The sequence below is a fragment of the Salvia splendens genome, chromosome 16, assembly GCF_004379255.2.
Source record: "Salvia splendens isolate huo1 chromosome 16, SspV2, whole genome shotgun sequence".
Lineage (NCBI taxonomy): Eukaryota > Viridiplantae > Streptophyta > Magnoliopsida > Lamiales > Lamiaceae > Salvia > Salvia splendens.
Genome location: NC_056047.1, coordinates 25,200,083 through 25,211,070, shown reverse-complemented (window position 1 = coordinate 25,211,070; position 10,988 = coordinate 25,200,083). Strand labels below are relative to the sequence as shown.

Below are 10,988 nucleotides of genomic sequence, written 5' to 3'. Positions count from 1 at the left end.
CTCGTTTAAACCTAACACCGCCATACATGTTCAAACACAACACGAAAAGATTAAGGTCTTAAGACATAATTTAAAACATAGCAGTGGATAAATAAGGTTCAGGGAGAGTCAAGGATCACGCCTATGTATGACGACACAACGTATCCTAGGGTCTTTAGCCAGCTCAACATCCACCGCAACATCCCGCTCAACCTGCACATAAGGAAAAGAATATGCAGGGCTGAGTACTTGTTGTACTCAGTGGCCTCATGCCGAAAACATTTTAATAAGTTATGTCATCCATACCAGTGATCTCGAGTTTTATATAGTAAGAAATATCACGAGAACACAAAAAATCCAAGTCTGGCCAGACAATTTATCTCCTCATTTTCCACATCAATCAATCAATCATATCCTCCTACCATAGTGCGACGAAAGTGTGGCCACACTATTCGCCCACGAGACCGGCCGACTAGCAAGGACGGCTCACGATCCCCTCTGTGTACACAGCCTGATAGGGTTTGCGGCCCTACTCAGACCCGAATTCGTTTATCATAGCCCTATAGCCTAATGGAGCGAACTCACAAACTAGGCATCAAGCACAATCTCAACATAGCCCTATAGCCTAACGGAGCAAGCTCAAACGAACTAGGCATCAGGCAAAAATCTCAACATCAAAACAATCACGGCATGACATAACACTTTAAACCACCCTTATAACACCACATCATATTTTCGGAAAAATAAAGAGGTTTGAAAAGAAAGCCCACCTCGATCGCTTAGCAAATTCACAACCCAACTTATAGCAACTCACGATCCTCGAGTTCACGAGTACACAACACCCTTGTCAATGACAACACAAGTCAGCCTTCCACATCAACATTTTACTATGCATATCCTATCGTTTTCTCTCTCATCGTTTTTCTCACATTCCCCAACCCAACATACGTCAAAAGGGTGTAAAGACACACGTAACACATTTCAACTTATCACAAGTGATTTCAACATTTAAACACGTTCCTTGGACATATATGCATCATATAATACTTTGAAACTTGAAACTAGGTGTCATTTTAACAAGGCAGAAAACTGGCAGAACTGCGCGACCGTTTTGTAAAAATCACTATAAATTCACCCGACCTCATATGAAGCTAAATTTTGGTCACAATACAGAGGGAACATTCAAGTTCATCCATGAAGATTTTCACACCGAAATCACGTCATTTATTCAGTAATATCACATATTAAACTCTCTGGTCGGAACATACAATTTCTGACAGCACTGCGCAGTTCATTTGAAAAATTTACCATAAATTCATCCAATGCCCAAAAAGGTTGAAAATTTAACACGACTCAGAAGACACTTCAAATGTTCATCTAGTTCAAGAATCACATTAATCGGAGGTCATTTGGTCAGTCAAACAGAAAACGAAACATTCTTGGCGAGAACACGAGTTTCTGGCAGATTTGCGCAGTCAACTTCAAAAATTTATTAAAAATTCATTTTTCGATAAAAAGGGATGAAATTCACACGAGACAGGTAACACCTTGAAGTTTACTCAGTAAAATTTTCATATCAAAATTCGGCTGTTTGATAGGTCAATTACTCATCAGAAGCTACTGGTCGAACATCACAGATAACAGATACACAATTTCTAAATTAGGGTTTCCTTCTCAATCATCCAAACACCAATTCTCATGCTTATAACACACAATCATGCTTGATAAGACTCTTAATCATGTTTGCACATAAACTTACATCATTCACCAAAGATTCCAATCAAACTTCACACAATTCAATTGAAACGCATATTTATCAAGGTTTTCAAGCAAACTCACTTTCCCTCCCCGATTAAACTTGCGATCTACGATTCCTACACCCACTACATGCATGTAGGATTCAAGAACATGGTTCAAATGAAAAGAATGAGGAAAAGTGAAGCCAATATACCTTCTTTGACAAAACGAATCGGTAGAACCAAGAAACGAGGTGATTCGTCGGAGATTCTTGAAAATAAACCTCAATGGATGCAAGAAACAATGGTGGAAGAAGTTTTTTTTGGAGAGAATGTGGAGAGGGGGGAGGGAGGCACGAAAATTGAGGGAGAATGGGGCTACGGTTTAGTTTAGGTGTTTTTATATGATTAGGGTTAGGTTTAAAATCAATTAATTAATTAATTGTGGGGAAAAATACAATTAAATAAATTCCACAATTAAAAGAATAAAATAAGCATGTGGGAAGGGGAGGAAATTTTTGAAAATTCCATGTAGGAATAGCAAGGAATTTATTTGGTATTTACTTGGAGAGAATATATTCACAACTTAGGAAATAAAAGTGAATATTTCATAAACAAGGGAACAAAATAAATTAAATCTCCAAGTATGAAAATAATGGTGGGGGCCAAAAATTTCCATAAGGAATTTGCACAAGGAAATTATTTAAATCCCCAATTAAAAGAATAGGATTTAAATTAGGCAATTTATTTATAGGAAAAAAGCTCCCATAAAATAGACAACAATTAATTAAATTCCCACAAGGAAAATATTGCATAGGGGGTGTAACACCCCTTACTCGGTTAGTTTTAACCCAATAAGTGACGTTACCTTTCGGTACGATCGATAAACAAGACCTGCCTATTTTTTTTTCCAACCACTCTGCAAACACCCACAACATACAATACTGTCATAAAAAAAAAACTAAACCTGTTAACACAACTCTTTACTACTAAACATGACAAAATAACATTAACCTGTTTCGATATATATATATATACTACTCCATTAGCAAAAAGAAGGTTATAACCTTACATTTGTAAGTTAACTAATTACAAACAAAAGAAACCTAAGCATGCCACGTGTAAACTCCGACTGTACCAGCAAAAAGGGAGGTGGTGACTTGACACGTGCTGCTGCCAACTAGCGAGTTCACTCGCTTCTATACTCTGCAAGAGGGAGAATAAAAGGTGGGTGAGCTTCGAAAAGCTCGTAGTGTAATCGCATTTCAGAATAAAACCTCTAAAACTTCAATCTATATCACTATCACAAGTAAACACTTTATTACCTGGAATGTCGTACAACACATATTCAATTTACGTCGGCATCAATATACAAATTTAAAATAATGTCACCGGGTATAAGCATTCATAACAATTTGAATCATTTAAAGGAATCACCTATATCGTTTACAAACAGTACAACATCACAATCATATTAATCAGAACTATATAACACAATACACATAACTTTACCTGAGGAAAACATAACTATTTAAAGAGTTCAAAGCACAACCATATTATTTCAAAAATAGCAAATCACATTCCGCCCCCAAGTTATGCTTAGTGATGGACACGGGTACACGGACACTATCGGTAGCCCTATGAGGGCATCTATCATGTAAGTCTGTACCGGACACTGTAATCTTCCATACGGCCTATGCAAGGCAACTGTCATATATTACCCGTATAGGGTACTTTTCAACAATCGATATATCATATAGACCATCGCTTCGGTTATCCAGAAGACGAGTGATCAACATGTGTGCAGTATTGCTGTCCTATGGCATGCCAACTATACCCTATGGTTCACTTAAGCAATGGGGCACAACGCAACTATCTCATATCAACTTTCACCTTATTCAACACAATTTCAATATCACCGTTTCTATCACATCACCTTGAAGTATACAAAATCCACACAATCATTTTTAAGTTCTATGGCATAAGCATGCGAATCACAAACAAGTAGTAATATTTATCGAAGTTAAAGGAATTAAATTCTAGAACACGCGTACACTACCTGTACACGTAAAAAAAAACCGCTATTACTTGCTAGTCAACCATGGAGGTGCCCTTTTCCCTTATCGCTTGTGCTTGCACTCGGTTCACCTAATTTTTCAAACAAGCACATATGCAATTATAAATAAACACTTAAAGCACAAATATGGAAGCCAACATATCACATCTATCTATCTTCCTTTTAGCATAAAAACCTCTATTCTCAACTTTTAAATCTTTAGAAAGTATTGACTGCATTATATCAACTTCATATAATAAACTGACTTAGCTCGGAGATAACTAGGGGTCGAGCCCTACACCAAAATAAACCTCTAGGTGTCTATTTTAATTACAAAAAAGGTTTTTCTCAAAATTCCAAGGGATTAGGGAGTTATGAACGTTTTACTACAGCCTGCCAGTTTGTGACAGATTCTGGCGACGGTTTAGCATGAATTTTTAAAAATAGCAACCGTTGACGAAACGATCTGAAATTTTGCAGACATCTTACCAAGACCTTATAGTGTGCGTTAAAATTTTTAGAACATAAATTCTATCATGTTAAAGTGGCCGAAACTGATCAGTACAGCAGCATCAGAACAGCCCACATACAAGCTATTTCCTATTTGTGTGTCATTGGGTAATTTCTCCAAACACCTTATGTTCAACACCAAGAATTATATGCTTTTAGTCCAATTATGATTCATATCCAACAATTGAAATCCCCAAATCAAGAACCCTAATTTTTTTAACCAAACAAAAAGGAATCACATCAAAATAACATGATACTACCTATAAAAACAAGATTAAAGAGTTCATGGGATAATCTAACCTCCCATTGCACCCATTTTGGATATTGGTTTGATGTGGGTTTGAATTTCAGTTTCTGATGTGGAGATAAACTAATGGGAATTGGAGACTTGGGTAAGCTATGTGCGCTTTCGGCGTCCCGACAACTTCGCCGGCGATTTCGGGCTGAGGTGTGCAGCTGAACGGAGGGGGAGAGCGGCTGATGAAAATCTTTGCAGTAAAGGAGGGAGCATGCGTGGAGGGAGAGAGCAAAAGAAAGAGGAGAAGGATGAGGATCAATTTTTTGTTTTTAATTCTATATTTTTCTCCCTAATTTCTATCCATAAGACATGTAATTTTCACCAACTTACTCATCATCTTCCTATTCTTTTTCTTTCTTCTTTTTCTTTATTTCATTCTTTTTCTTAATTTTCCAAAAATCCTATATTTATCTCTTCTATTCCTAACAAAAACATATACATATAAAGCCACTAACTAAACTATAAATTCTAATCTCTAATTCTTCTAAGGTTGGGATATTACAGGGGGCGTGTGATATGGGAGAAAAGTAGGAGAAAAAAATATTCACATCCCCAATTAATTAGACATAGGAATTTATTTGAATAAAAAGGGATTCCACAAATTAGGAAACAAATAAAATATCCTCCAAATTTTAGTGGAGGGGCCGAAAATTGCTAACCAAGGAATGTCCCAACTCTCTATTTATTTTAGGTGAAGAAATAAATTATAACATGATTTAATTGGATTAAATTCAAAGGAAGAGAGTCAATAAAGCACCAATTAAATCAAATGAAAATAATTCTTTCTCCTATAGGAGATTTTCGAAAACTCCCAAGGAAAATAAAAATGGAGTTCGAATTCCATGTAGTACCATTTAGGGTCATTTGGTTTGGATTTAATTTGGATAAGTATCCCAAGACAATTAATTAAATCCAAGAAATGAAATACTATTTCAATAATTAGGAAGGGCCGAAAATTCCAATGAATTGGCTCGAAAAAATAAATGCATGATCTTATTAATTATTTCCCCACATTGGAAAATATAAAACATCAAGCTCATCATTCCACATTAACCACGAAAATTTATTTCACGCAAAACACTTAATCACATAGAAACGAAAGTTTCATAATTCCAAGAATCCAAAATTCGAATAACATATAAGAAGAGTCACAAAAATTTGGGATGTTACATGTAGATTGTCCGATATGCCCATAGAGAATCCTCTAACCTCATACTTCAGTCCTTCCTAGAAGGATTGACGGTTTTTTCTAGAATCTTCATTATTTCTCGGTTAGAGATCTCTGCTTGGCCGTTTTCTTGCGGGTGGTAGGGGCTGGATAATCTGTGTTGCACACCGTACTTCTTCATCAAGGCTTCGATGGTGCGGTTACAGAAGTGGGTGCCTTGATCGGATATTATGGCCCTTGGTACTCCGAACCGACTGAAAATGTTACTTTTGAGGAACTTGGCAACCTCTCTTGCTTCACACGTGCTCGTGGCCTTGGCTTCTACCCACTTGGAGATGTAGTCAACTGCAACTAAGATATACAAGTTCCCATACGACGAGGGAAAAGGCCCCATAAAATCCATCCCCCATATGTCGAACAACTCACAAACAATGATCGGGACTTGTGGCATTTCATCTCGTGCTGATATTCCACCGGTCAGTTGACAATGCTCACAACCTATACAGAATTCGTAGGCATCTTTGTTGAGGGTTGGCCAATAAAATCCGTTATCCAGAATCTTTCTTGTTGTCTTCTTGGAACCGAAGTGTCCTCCACATGCCAAAGAATGGCAATGCGTCAATACATCTCTCTGCTCCCAGTCAGGAATGCACCTTCTTATCACTTGATCTGCCCCTACCCTCCAGAGATACGGGTCGTCCCAAAAGTAATATTTTGCCTCACTCTTGATCTTCATTCTTTGAGCCTTGGTGATGCTCGGTACTTCTGGAAGCTCTCCTGAAACTAAGTAGTTGGCTAGGTCCGCATACCATGGCTCCTGCCCTACTTGTTCCTTTGCTTTCTCTGTCACATCCTAGTCAGTAGGCTTCATCACTTCTTCCCAGTCAATTTTTCTGGCAGCGAAAATCACTTCACACAAGTGTTCCTCAGGGAATTTATCTCGTACTTCCTCGCTGCTCCCATCTTGCACTATCCTGCTCAAATGATCCGCAACTTTGTTTTCGACCCCTTTCTTGTCTTCTACCTCCCAATCGAACTCTTGTAACAGGAGTACCCATCGGATCAAGCGGGGTTTGGATTCTTTCTTGGTAATCAGGTACTTAATGGCCGCATGGTCAGTATAAACGATGACCTTGGATCCCAACAAGTACTGTCGAAACTTCTCTAATGAATAAACCACGGCCAGCATCTCCTTCTCAGTGGTATCATAATTCCTTTGAGCTTGATTCAAAGTTTTAGACGCATAGAAAATTACATACCTTTTCCCGTCGATCTTCTAACCCAGAACAACTCCCACCGCGTAATCGCTGGCATCACACATCACTTCGAACGGATGATCCCAGTCAGGAGACCGAATAATTGGTGCAGATACCAGTTTCTCTTTGAGGAGGTTGAAAGCAGTCTTGCACTGTTCATCAAAATTGAATTCCACTTCGTTTTGAAGAAGTCTGGTAAGGGGCTGGGCGATTTTGGCGAAGTCTTTTATAAATCGTCGATAAAATCCTGCATGCCCTAGAAAACCCCTTATTTCCTTCTTGTCAGTAGGGAATGGCAGTTTGGTAGTGACGTCCACTTTGGCTTGATCCATCTGGATACCTCTCTCTGACACCACGTGCCCCAGGACGATACCCTCTGTGACCATGAAATGACACTTCTCAAAATTCAAGACAAGGCTTTTCACTTGACACCTCTCCAAGACTATATCCAAATGATGAAGGAATGAGTCGAAAGAGTCCCCGTAGACTATGAAGTCATCCATGAATATCTCTATGCACTCCTCAATTAGATCGGAGAATATGCTCATCATGCATCGCTGAAATGTTCCCGGAGCGTTGCAAAGACCGAACGGCATGCGTCTGTATGCATATGTTCCAAATGGGCAGGTGAAGGTAGTTTTATCCTGGTCTTCAGGATCCACGTAGATCTGAAAATACCCGTTGTACCCATCCAAAAAATAAAAGTACTTCTTCCCAGCCAGTCGCTCTAACATCTGATCGATGAACGGTAGGGGGAAGTGGTCTTTCCTGGTTGCAGCGTTCAGCTTGCGGTAGTCTATGCACATCCGCCAACCAGTGACTAGCCTTGTCGGTATCAGCTCATTCTTCTCATTTTGAACCACCTGAATCCCGGACTTCTTGGGAACCATGTGTACAGGGCTGACCCACTCGCTATCGGGCACAGAGTAGATAATCCCCAATGACAGCAACTTTAAGATTTCCTTCAATATTTCCTCCCCCATGTTGGGATTCACCTTCCTCTGCGAGTCACGATGTGCTTTCGCCCCCTCTTCTAGCCTAATATGATGCATGCAGACGTCGGGGCTTATTCCCACTAAATCTGTAATGCTCCATCCAATTGCTCTTTTGTTCTTGCCTAAGACGGTCAGTAGCCGTGCTTCTTTTTCTTTCGTCAGGCTGCTGCTAATGATCACCGGGTATGAGTTTTCCTCCCCTAGGAAGGCATACTTCAGATTTGCCAGCAACTTCTTCAATTCAACTTGTGGGGGAAGTAAGTCAGCCGGCAGAGTGCTTCTTGCAGCATCCCCCTCCTTTTCCAACTCTTCATCTGAAACTTCATCTGTACTGACTGGTAGCTGAGCCCCTGCGGCTCAAATAAATTCCGATTTCTGGCAGAAGTCCTTAATTGCTCCTTCTATCTCTTCGTCAGTTAACCCTTGACTACTGATTAGATCACACCATGCAGCCGCTTCTACATCAGCCTGTCCATACACATCCAATGCTTGTAGCTTTTCCTGCAATAATTCGGTCTCAAGAAAATCTTGGACTAGGGGGTCAATTACATCAACATAGCATAGATTTTCAGAATCGATAGGCTTTTTCATGGCCTCATTGATATCAAAGGTAAACTTCTCTCCATGAAAATCAATGCAAATTGTCCCTTCAGCCATGTCCATGATTTTCTTGGCTGTTCGCAAAAACGGTCTCCCTAGCAAAATACCACTAGACTCCCTAGCTTCAGACTCACTCATCTTGATCAGGTAAAAGTCAGCAGGATAAGTAAAATCATGTACTCTCACCAGCACATTTTCTAATACACCCTCAGGACTTATGCATGATATATCAGCCAGTTGGATCAACACCCTAGTGTTTGACAACGTTACTCCCTTCAGCCGATTATAGATTGATAAGGGCATAACATTAATAGAAGCTCCCAGGTCACACATTGCATGCTCGACTTTTACATCTCCTATAGTTATAGGCAAAGTAAACATACCGGGATCGGCTCTCTTGGGTGGTAGCTTTTCCTGCACAATTGCTGATGCTATCCCTTCCACCATGATCTTTCCCTTCTCCTGGGCTTTCCCGGCTATGAACTCTTTAATGAATTTCCCAAGTGGGGGTGGCTTCACGGCCTGGAGGAATGGTATGCTAACATACAGCTTCCCGAAAATCGACATGTAATCCACTGGGTTCTCTTTCTTTCTTTTGGTCACGAAACGGTAAGGGAACGGTTTCTTTCCTTTCTCCTCTTCTGCGGGTTCTTCAACAGCCTTTCCAGAATCTTTCTTGGGCACATTCTGGGTTGGAGTTTCCTTCGTGGATTCAGTTTCCTTAGGAGGATCTCTCCCGGGCAGTACACCACTTGTTTCATTTTTTTCCAATGGCGCTTTATCCAAAAAGAATGGATCCTGCATCTGAGGTAGAGGTCTGTTGAGCTCCTCTTCCGAGACAACGTCTCTCAGCACCTTCATCCAACTAGGTTCTCCACTGGACTTCTTCAGTTGGGGTCCTTCATAGGTTGTACCGGACCATAATATGACCTTGCTCACGTTTGCCTTTTCAGGTACATGGACTGTAGATGGGAGTTTCCCGGAATTCCCTTTCATTTCACCCATTGAACTGTCCAGCTGGGCCAACTGTCTGTTCATCATATCAATATTCGCCATATGTTCCTTCTGGGCACTCTGCATCCCCTGCACCACTTCATTGTTGGATTGCAATTAACCTTTGATACTCTGCTGTGAAGCGAGCAGTTCTCCCATCATGTCCTCCATAGATCGTCTTGACCTGTTAGGATATTGGGACTGGTTTGGTCCTTGGTGATGGTTATACTGGGGTTTTGGTTGGGTTGATAATTTTGGAAGTTTTGCTGGTTCTGGTTGGGTGGGTAGTGGTTATACTGGCCAGGAGGGTTGTACTGGTCTTGATGATATTGATTTTGGTTCTGGCTTTGGAACTGGTTATGGTTCTGCTGATGTTGGGAACCATGATTAGGCTGATTCTGGTAATTTTGGAAGTTTCTCTGGTGGGGTGGTACATAGACAGGGTTTGGGTTCCGGTTTTGTGGGGGTTGGTTTTGAGGTTGTTGAGTATGGGGTTGTTGGTTCCTTCTAGCCAGTTGAACTGGTTGTTGGGATTTTCCGGGCCACGGCTGAAATTTTGGTTTGGGTGAGGTGGTATTGATTCTGACCTGGACCTTGGTTTTGATTTTGGTTCCCATCTCCCCATCAAAAATTCAGATGGTCCCTCCATGGTGCGTCCCGTTGTCTCCCCTGGATCCAATGCCCACTAGAATTGTAGTACCCGGCAGCATTGACTTGCTCCATGTTGGCGAAGTCATTAGGCTAATCATAGCCCAGTCCTTGATTCCCCTGTTCCGTACCCTTGTAGTTCCCAGCTGGGGAAGTTGGTGGTCAGTTCTTCTCGATCGCGCTCAGGAGTGTCTTCTTCAATTCGTCCATCTTCAAATCCATCTTCTGTTCTATCTTATGCTCCTGGTCAGTAGACAAGACACTCGCAATCCTTTCTCTACTGCAATCATCTCTTGAATTGACGTACTCTTTCTTTGCGCTCAAGAGTTTCCCTAGGACCCCCTTAGCTTCACTGACCCTTAACTGCGTGAAACTTACTCCCGACGAGGAGTTTGCCAGATCCTTTGTCGCCTTGTTCATCCCCTCATAAAAGGTGTGATGTATTTCTATATCCGCCATACAATGGTTCGGACATGCATCCAAAAGGCTCATATACTTTGCCCAATAATCACTCAAGGGTTCATCGTAACCTTGCTTCACACTGGTTATCTCTCTCTTCAGCGCACTCGTCTTAGATGACGGAAAAAATTCGCCTAAAAAGGCTGACTTGAAATCTACCCAACTCTCAATGGAATTGGGGGGCAATCGCATGAACCAGGTGTTAGCCTCCCCTTTTAGAACGAACGGCAAAGCCTTCAATCTGTAGTCATCCTCTGTCGCCCCTGTTGGCCTTCTCTGTGCCCTACAAA

At 40.8% G+C, this 10,988-nt stretch overlaps 1 long non-coding RNA gene across 1 annotated transcript; it reads right to left on the bottom strand.

Annotated features, from left to right (window-relative positions):
- Positions 1 to 2,677: 2,677 nt before the first annotated feature.
- On the bottom strand, positions 2,678 to 4,864 carry LOC121771119. Its single transcript, XR_006043937.1, has 3 exons — positions 4,582 to 4,864; positions 3,775 to 3,863; positions 2,678 to 2,921 (listed from the first exon to the last, which is right to left on the bottom strand). It is a non-coding gene; the product is annotated as an uncharacterized LOC121771119 (long non-coding RNA).
- Between the last annotated feature and the right edge of the window lie 6,124 nt (positions 4,865 to 10,988).